The sequence below is a fragment of the Pantherophis guttatus genome, chromosome 4, assembly GCF_059756535.1.
Source record: "Pantherophis guttatus breed Tessera chromosome 4, ASM5975653v1, whole genome shotgun sequence".
NCBI classification, from domain to species: Eukaryota; Metazoa; Chordata; class Lepidosauria; order Squamata; family Colubridae; genus Pantherophis; species Pantherophis guttatus.
The window spans coordinates 127163151-127172774 of record NC_142066.1 but is presented as its reverse complement, the minus strand read 5'-3'; the positions used below and the strand labels follow the sequence as shown (position 1 = coordinate 127172774).

The window sequence follows — 9624 nt, the reverse complement described above, 5'->3', positions numbered from 1 at the left end:
ATATATTTAATGTTGCATATACTAATGGCAGTGAGACTGGTCTTTGCGCAAAATTGGAAAAGTAAAGAGACTCACCCTCCCGAAGAAGAGATAATAAGTAAGATACTGACTTGCACAGAAATGGGCAGGCTGACTCTCAACTTATCAATATTTCTTTATCCCAACATTCCTCCTCCTCTCCAACCATTGATACATTTTATTCCAGATTTCATGATATTCTGTTTCACCCTTGTCTTTGAATTCTAAAGACAAGGGTGAAACGGAATATCATGAAATCTGGAATAAAATGTATCAATGGTTGGAGAGGAGGAGGAATGTTGGGATAAAGAAATATTGATAAGTTGAGAGTTGGAAAATTATTATGTTAGTATTATGTGATAGGTAGAAATTGTATTGGCATTGGAAGTAATTTTCCCAGATGAAGAGATTTATGTGTCTAAATTTTGTAGACTATACATATTTATATATCGAATATGAATTATATTTGTTGTAAGGTAAAACTTGATGGAAATGTTTGAACCAGAAAAGTCGCACTATGTTCAATGTTTTTAACTGTATATTTAATAAAAAAACTTTAGAAAAAAAAAGAAATGGAGTGCACTGTAATCCCACTTTAACCAGATGCATATAACTATGTCTGCTTTAATACAGTAACTCTGTTCCTGATTCTGACCATTTTACTGGATAAAGATTAGAAGGTTGTCATAAAATTTCAGGCAATTGCATACTTACATTGCTACATAGCTGCTCAGGCCATTCCTAAAACAGCATCGTTGAGACCTTATAGAAAAATGCAAGCTCAGACTTGGGGTATCCTCATGCTATGTAATCATTTATTTCATGTCTGAATTCACTTATAGTTACTTTCTCAACATTTTTAAAGGAATGCCAATAAATGTTATATTCTCTTTGAACATGATTAATCTTTGCATTATGACTATTTGGGGGTTCTCCAGCAGAGGAAAACTTTTATCTAGCAAAATGTAACTATGTTTAACTAGTGAAAGTCTGACTTCTGACCAAATTTGAGGGATTCAAATACGATTATCTTTTATTTCAGTTGATTATATAACTGTTATTTTTGTCAAGGAAGGCCTGCATTAGAAATATTAGGATCTATAGATCTTTAGGAAATACCTGAAGACAGGATCCCTGTAGATAGAATACTTTAACTACAGTTGTATAATGCAGCTCAAAAAAAAAAAAAAATCACCATTACTACTGGGCAGAGAAAATCTCATTCTCTTTTGTTCCCAATCAATTCTCATTCAGTCAGAAGAAAGAATGTTTACTTTAGAAATTCTTTTAAAGCAGAAGACAATTTGGAGAAATTCTCTTAGGTGGAATATGATGGTTTTATACTTTGTTATTTAGATACAAAGAGATCAAGAGCTATATGACTGACCTGTCTTTCATTACATAGTCATGTCTCCTGTGATCTTCAGCCTTCTTGGCTTTCCAAACTTCAATTAAATTCCAAAGGAAGCTATTATGATAGAACTTCTTCCACTTGTATTGTTCCTACTATCATTTCTAGATGGAGCCCCTACTCTTAGAAATCATTGGAAAATTATCTAGCCATTTTTTTTCCTACCTACTATTTGGAAGAAAACTTCAAAAGCCCATTTGTGCCCAGCACTAGTTGCTAAATCTCATAAAAAAGATGAGAGAAGATAAGTGTCTTGTTCTAATGTGGAAGCAGGATTATCATAGCTGGATCCCTTCAGTTTTCATCTATGAAAATAATCTATATCCCAATTGTCATTGGGTTAATGTGAATAAGGTATTCCTTAAGGCAAGTATTTCTGTTAGTAAATGTATTTATATGTGTCTTACACGTGCACACACATGCATATGTGCATTCATGATATGCGCATATGCACACATACACACTCATATTTAAATGAACACACCCATAGCTATTACCATTCCCTTTTAAAACCCTGGGAGATTTGGCAAAACCATTTTGAATTAGAGGTAGTTATGCTTAGATATTTAAAACTCAATTAGTCTAGCTCTAAATTATTTACACCTCTCTCTACTGAACAGTTTAGCTAAGTGTAAGTGAATTAGACAGCAGTTCTATGCAATTAAGGACAGGGGGAAAAGCCAAAAACATGGCAAGTGAACTTTCAGGAATATGAGAAATAGACTCACCAGCTGAGGTCCTTTCATTTGCATGCATAAGCAATAAAATATCTAGCATGGGGGGAAGATTATTATACTGGAAGAGATAGATTGAGTGTATAAAGACATAAAAAGCATAGAAGGCTTTGGGAATTTGTATTCTGACATAGCATCAGCAAATTAAACCCATTTCCAACTCTAATAGTTACTCTGTCCTTATTATTGAATGGCCATTATTTTTTTCCGTTTAGCAAACTGTAATATTCATTAATGTTAAACGATCACTGATATTTTAATTTCTAATGTTTCTACTGTAATAATTTCCTTTGCTTTAGTATTATTGACTATCATCAAACTACATTTCAATCATGATCTGCTATTGTCTTTCGTCTTTGTATCATCTCATTGGAAGAAAATTTGGATGCAGCTATTAACAGTATGAGTCCATTGGACTGCATGGTTCTTGCTCATAATACATTTTTTGGAGGAAGGTTGAGTTTGCATATAACAATTCCCCTTAACTTGATTCCTAGTCTTCAAGATCATCACTTGTAGAAAATTCCCACACTTAGCCCTAAGTAAGACAATAATCCTAGCTGTTTCTGTTTTAATTTGTTTCCTGCACCATACTGCTGTTCTAACCTGAGTGACACTCCTATTTATATATGTTTCTTTTGGATTAATATTTAAAATAGACACACACACATACAGAAAGAAATAGCTGCTAGTTGCAAAAACTGATTAACTAATCAAATATTTAACCCTGATCTCACATTGAGACTTTGGGAAGGCAGATTTAATTTATGTCAAAACCACAAAATTACCATGTACAAAAGCATCAGTCTGTTGGTGTGCTATGCTCTGAATGTAAAAACACAATTTATTTTGAAAGTATAAAGTAGGGAAAGAGATTTAATGTTACTGAAGAACAAAAAATAGTTGTCCACATGTTTTCATAGAAGTGAAGCTGCTTTATGTAAGATATACTTATAAATATATTCAAATTTTATCCTGTTATATACTGTATTATCTCAACTGATATTAAATGATTAAACACATTTATTGCATTTTAAGGAATTTACTCATTAAAATTAATGTGATTCTTAAAGTACTAGCATATTTATTTAGGATTTGTGTGAAAGCTTAAGAAAATTGATCTGCTTTAATAAATAGCATGAGGTAATAAATGAAGTAATGCACCAGTACTTGGTCTTATACTTCTGGATCTTTTTCTTACCAGTGCTCTTATCTGGATCCTATCCTTGAAGCCATAAAGCACTGCAGGACTTAATAACTTGGTTTAGCTTATTTGAGAGTCCTGGGATATTCAAGCCATCATCACATCCAGAAAACATTTTGCCATTATAGCCTGCAAAATGGGATGCTGGACTTTTGCTGGCCCAAAAACCCATAGGAGAATTCTAAGCAATTACTTGAACAACTGTAGCTTCATAGTTTGGAGAAATAAGTCTAGAGGGCACCCTTGGGCAAAACACCTCATCACATAATTTGCAAAGGCAAAAATCTCTCTTTCAGAGAGCAAATTTGGGATTGTGGTTAAGGCATCTAGCTAAAAACTGGGAGATAATCCCACCTAGCCATGAAAGCCAGCTGGTGACCTTGGGCCAATCACTTTCTCTTAGCCCTAGGAAAAAGGCAATTACAAATGACTTCTGAAAAATCTTGCCAAGAAAATTGCATTGGCTTGTCCAGGCAGTCTTGGAGAATCAGACACATTTGAACAGAAGAAAAAAAAATCTCTCATGCTATTATTCATATTCATGTTATATAGTACAGCATGCATACCAGTTTTCTTGAAATAATCCACCTTCCAGTTTATTAGCATTACACCGTTTCCCCCCTTTTCCTAATAAATTCTAATAGTATTTCTTGCCAATGTTAAATAGCAAATGTGCTCTCCAAATTCCCTTTGGTTTACCTCTTTACAGTAATGGGGCCAGAATTGAACTATATCCATAATTAAGATCAGTAGGTTTTATAAGCACACCATAATAATGACAGGAAGACCCAGTGTATCTCTTGGCTGTAAACCTTTTTACCTAGAAGAGTCAATCAGCTTATACTCTTGAGGTGCACAATTATAATACCATCTGTTTGATGAGACTTTTAGTACTTAATTCCTAGAAAGACAAGGCTTGGACAAAAGCAGTTTGGAAATTTGAGGTCAGTCTTTGTGAAAACAACATCAATTAAATCTGAATGGATTGTTCAAAATCAGAGCACCTGTTACTCTCATTATAGGAACATGATTGAGAGAGAAGGAATCTACATTTCCTTTACATATAGGAAACTTTTATAGGAAAATAATAACTTTTGAATAAGCAATTTTTCTTTTTTATGTAAGCTTCCAGTCTTACTCATTTGGTATTTAGAAACACTGAGATTATAATTTAAATTAAATAAATGTAAATGCTAATCAGATCTTAATTACTGCATTATGACATGTTAAACAAGAAGATATTGGTTGTGTTTAGTTGTGTTCAGAATTTTAGCTTACCCCAAAACTGTTCTATGAATGAAATGTATTGTAGGAGGTCTAATATTTATTTACTAAATTAATATTTTATTTAATTTTGGTGCTACCCAGTTCCAGAGACATTCTAAGTGATCATAGTGAACAAAACAAAACAAAACACAAATACAATAAGATAAATAAGTAATACAATAAAGGAAATAACGAAGTGGCAATCAAGACAACTAACATCAATGCATATATAACATGTATTAAACTTTTATAGCAAGACTGGTTCCATTTACCCATTCCCAATTTTCTTCGAATTTCCCATCATGCTTTGCTTTACTTCCATCTCTCTCGTCTCTTTCTAGGTTGCAAAATTGGGATGGGGTCTGGGTAGGGTCTGTGACTAATTTAATCAGGTATATTGGTTAAGTAGTTTGATTTGTCATTAATGGAGGATATTTTTTCTCATGCTTTAAATTGTCATCTGATCTGAAACTATTCAGAAAGTAAAAAATCATGGCAGATTGCCTGGGTTGTATGTTACTATACAGTGGAGAGAGAGATTAACTTGTGTTTTTTTTTAAAAAAATTACTGGTTCGGAAAAGAGATTTAGAACCTTTGAAGTCTATATTTAATTTGCTTCTCATTTATATGGTTTCTTCAAGCAATAAAAGAAATAAATAGCAGCTTCTTTACTGTATTTAGCATAGGCATTTAAATTTTTTTAAAAACCATCACTACCTCCTGTATTTGCATAATGGAGAAATTAAGTGAGGATTTTTGCTTAGAAGGAAAGATGGATCTATATTTTACTTAACACTTTTAGTAAGTTTTAATTATTCCAGGAAGCATTCAAATGTAAATACTGAATATATGAGTGTAAAACTACTTGTGGTGTAGTAGGACATACTACAAGGTAGTACAAGGTAAATCAACTTCGTTGGTCTCAAAGGCTAGAGTGTTGACATGTGTACATGTCTCTTTACACTAATATGTCTGTGTAAATCTTCGATTATCTTTTCCATTGATGTATGATGATGATGATGATGATGATGATGATGATGATGATGAAGATGATGATGATGATGATTCGTCACAATTTCAGCCAGGTGTTCAAATTGGATTTGGAATTTTTTATCCATCTATCGAGTCCTTCTAAAAGAGTTGGGATAGACTCATGTTGGTGTTTGATGGTGTTAGAGATATTGTTGCAGGATGTAAATGATCCCAAGCAAAGCTGCCTTTTGCAATTGACTGATGGTGAATTTGTCAATGCTGATGGTGTTCAAGTAGTGCTTCAATTGTTTTGGGATTGTACCCAAGCACCTATTTTTATTGGTACTATTTATTTACTTTCTTTTGCCATAGTCATTGTACTTCTATTTGCAAATCTTTGTTATTTTGTTACCCTCTCTAGTCCTTTATCTTCTATTCTGCTGTCTCCAGGAATTGCCAAATCCACTATTACTATTATTACCTTTGAGCTGATATTAGAGGAGAATGAGGTATTGTTCCAAGAAGATCTAACAAAAGTCACTGTTGTACAAACTTTTAAGTATTCCAAAGGCCTATATTTGCCAACTAGGTATAAAGTGGGTTATTTGCAGTGGTGGGATTCAATATTTTTAACAACCGGTTCTGTGGGCGTGGCTTAGTTGGGGGTGTGTGGCTTGGTGGTCATGTGACCAGGTGGGCATGGCTATGTGCATAGGGACTACTCAGAGGGCTGAAAAAAGTCATTTCTGACTGGTCCTCGCACTTATGACCATCCTCACATTTATGCCCATTGCGGCATTCTTAACAACCGTGTCAGTCATTTCACCACTACTTGTCTTCACCACAGTGACAAGATAGGGTGCAAAACATAAAATGTGAGTACAGTCGTAAGTGCGAGGACTGGTCAAAAGTGCGAGGACCAGTCAAAAATAACTTTTTCAGCCCTCTGAGTAATCCATATGCACAAAAGGATTCAGCAATAGAGAGGGATGAAGGAAGGAGAAGAGAGAAGGAAGAAAGAAGGAGAGACAGGGAAGGAAGAGAAGGGAGGAAGGGAAGGGAAATTAGAGTAAGAGTGAGGGTAAGAGAGGGAGGAAGAGAGGAGGAGAAGAGGGGGGGAGAAGATAAAGTAAGAAGGAAAGAAAAGAGAGAGGTGGTAGGTTTGAGGAGAAAGATTGCTGTACAGTAAAAAAGATGAAATGGAAGAAAGGCAACCCCAAACAAATATAAAAATATTAAGATAAAGAATGAATTGTTAAACTTTAAAGAATAAAAGAGAATAAATATGAATAAATAGCAATAATTAGAAACACACATACAAACATACAATGTATTTTCTTTGAACAGAGTATTTGGCCAGTTCACAAATTTAAACAGTGTTTAGTCATTTCAATTAAATTTACAATTTCTATATTTCCTTTTTGCCATATTTATTCCTCATCTATTTTTTTTAAAAAAACAATATTACCCTTCATCCTCATCTCTAATCTTAATCAAATTCAATTTTTCCCTTCTATTCTATATTATACCCCTTCTCATTGTCATCTATTTTTATATCCATCCCCACATTAGTTAATTATGTAATATTACAGTTGTTTAATATAAATTCAACATTTTAATATAAATCAATTAGTTATATAACTATCTTTTTTGTATATTAATCAATATGAACATGAATATTCCAATTATTTCCATGCAATCCAATTTCTTACAAATCAATTAATTATATTTACCAATAATAATAAACCAAATAATTTCCCCCATATATTCCTCCAAACCACAATTTAACCATTTCTGCTTTCAACACAATATACAATTAATAGTATCTCAATTATTACAATTCCCTATTTAAATAGAGCTTTTTTTCTTTTGTGTTTTAAAATCTTGAACTCTCCTCTTTTTCCCTAAAGAGGAACTACCTCTTTAGAGAAAACTACCTTTCCACTAAAGGTAGTTTGCACCTACCTTTTTTGGTGAGGAAAAAGAAAAGAAATCTGCCTGCCTAATTTTCCAACGTTGCAGCAACAGTAAAGCAGGCTTTTACTTTCAGTTTCATTTTTCAGCATAGATAGGGGAAAAAAAATCTGCACTCTTTGCAAGCAAGCAGCAGAGCCCTGAGCAAAACAGCTGAGAGCGAATCAGCTGAGAGTCGGGAGGCCGATAGAATCAAGGGGCTAATTAGCCTATGCTGAAGCTCCGCGGGCCAATAAAATTACAAAAAAACACCAAACTCTTTGTTAAATTGCTGGCTCGCCCGCCCCTCGCCCACCACTATTTATTGGCAATAAATAGTGGTGTGGAAGGGCGGGGCAAGGGGCGGGGTGAGCCAGCAATTTAACAAAGGGTTCGGCCGAACCCCCTAGAACCGGCAGAATCCCACCACTGGTTATTTGTGATATAAGCAATGGTTTTTCTACAATCCTGTTGATTAAGTTGATTCTTAATTTGTTTTATTTCTCAGAAAAATATCTTCTGTCATTCAGAAAGCTAAATGCTACAATGTTAAAAAAAGAAAATGTTGTGCTTCTTGTCAATTGTTTGACTTCTTGGTTTGTAACCACAGTGCAGAACTGAACTGATAGTATTTGTTGTTGTTGGTTGTTGTTTTTTTTAGCAGTTTTGGATGTGCTCTGAATAGAATAGGAAAGATCTGCTAATTGCTATCCAGGAAGTCTGTGGGAAGAAGGAAAAATGGTTAGAGAATAACTGAAAAGATGAAACTTGTGAAAAACTGAAAGAAATAGTTGCAGAGAATGATTTAGAAACGAAATGTTTGATGAAGATGACTCCAAGTCAAATCAATTGCAATCTGTTCTTCTGTTCTTTATTTTAATATGAATTATTATTTGTAAAGTACTTGAAAGATATTTTTATCATGTACCAGTGTTTCAGTACATCTCATCTGGAGCCTAGGGTTAGGCTCAAGTTATGCAGAAAAATAAATAAATGAAAGCTTCCACAAACTTAGGGCATATTTTAGGACATATAATTTGGTCTCATGGGTACAGGTGCAAAATCAGTAGAAAGTTAATGCACTGATATTTACAACCAAAGTGAGAAACTGAATCCCTGCATGGAATGAAGCAATTTGGTGCATTTTTAAAAATATACTTAAATGAGCAGCGTAAGTAAATTTCTCTAAATTTCTCTTTCTGTAGTTCAGATTTATATATGAAAGTTCATATCTGATGCATAATTTGGGAGCTCAATTTTCTGGAATGCGTGATGCCAAAATAGTGACTATTTTTTAAATGGTCCCTTTGGAAACTTATTTAACTTCTTGAGAGGTGGAAAGGGGAAGTTTGTAATTCAAATTCTGACAAGTGAATAATCAAATCAGATAAATATATTTGCAGTCACTGAATCATACTGTGTACTTCAGGCAATATTTTTCAAATGATCCTGTATTTGATACTTTTTTTAATATTTCAGTTTCTTTGTTCATCAACTTTCATTTTCCATCCCTTGTTTTTTCTTTTCCTCTCATGATGTCATATATTCCAATCTTTTATTTTCTTGAAAGACAATAATACTTCAATTATATTCCCTTTCAGTTGGCACAAAGGCTTTGGTTCAAATTTACTCAGTCTTTCGAAATGCCAGTTTGATGAAGTGATGGGATAACCATAAGCGCCATCACCATATATGAATAGATATTGATAGATCTCATGAGAGATTAACTCATTGTAACATAAATTCCATTTACTGATTCTATTAACACTGTGGTGCTATTTTAGTACTCCAGCCTGGCCTTTCCAGCTATACTGGACCTACAGTTCTTAATATTTCCAACCAGCACTTCCAGAAACTTCAGCTGGGAATGAAATAACTGTAGTCTCAAAATATCTCGATGATATCAGATTTGAGACATCTGAACCAGTTGTTCTGCCAATAAAGTAACTCATTCCATTGCAGGATACATTCTATTCTGAATTACCTATATTTCTTAGGCAATCAGGACAAGATTTGTGATTCCTCAGTGAAATTTGGTAGAGATTAAGATTGAAAAAAACAACAA

General features: G+C 33.7%; 1 long non-coding RNA gene across 1 annotated transcript in view; it reads right to left on the bottom strand.

The window, feature by feature from the left end:
- Positions 1-8034: 8034 nt before the first annotated feature.
- Positions 8035-9624, bottom strand: part of LOC132710151 (uncharacterized) — a 68549-nt gene continuing 66959 nt past the window's right edge. Inside the window, exon 4 of the long non-coding RNA XR_009620898.2 lies at positions 8035-8279. This is a non-coding gene — a long non-coding RNA (uncharacterized LOC132710151). The remainder of the gene's footprint in view (positions 8280-9624) is intronic.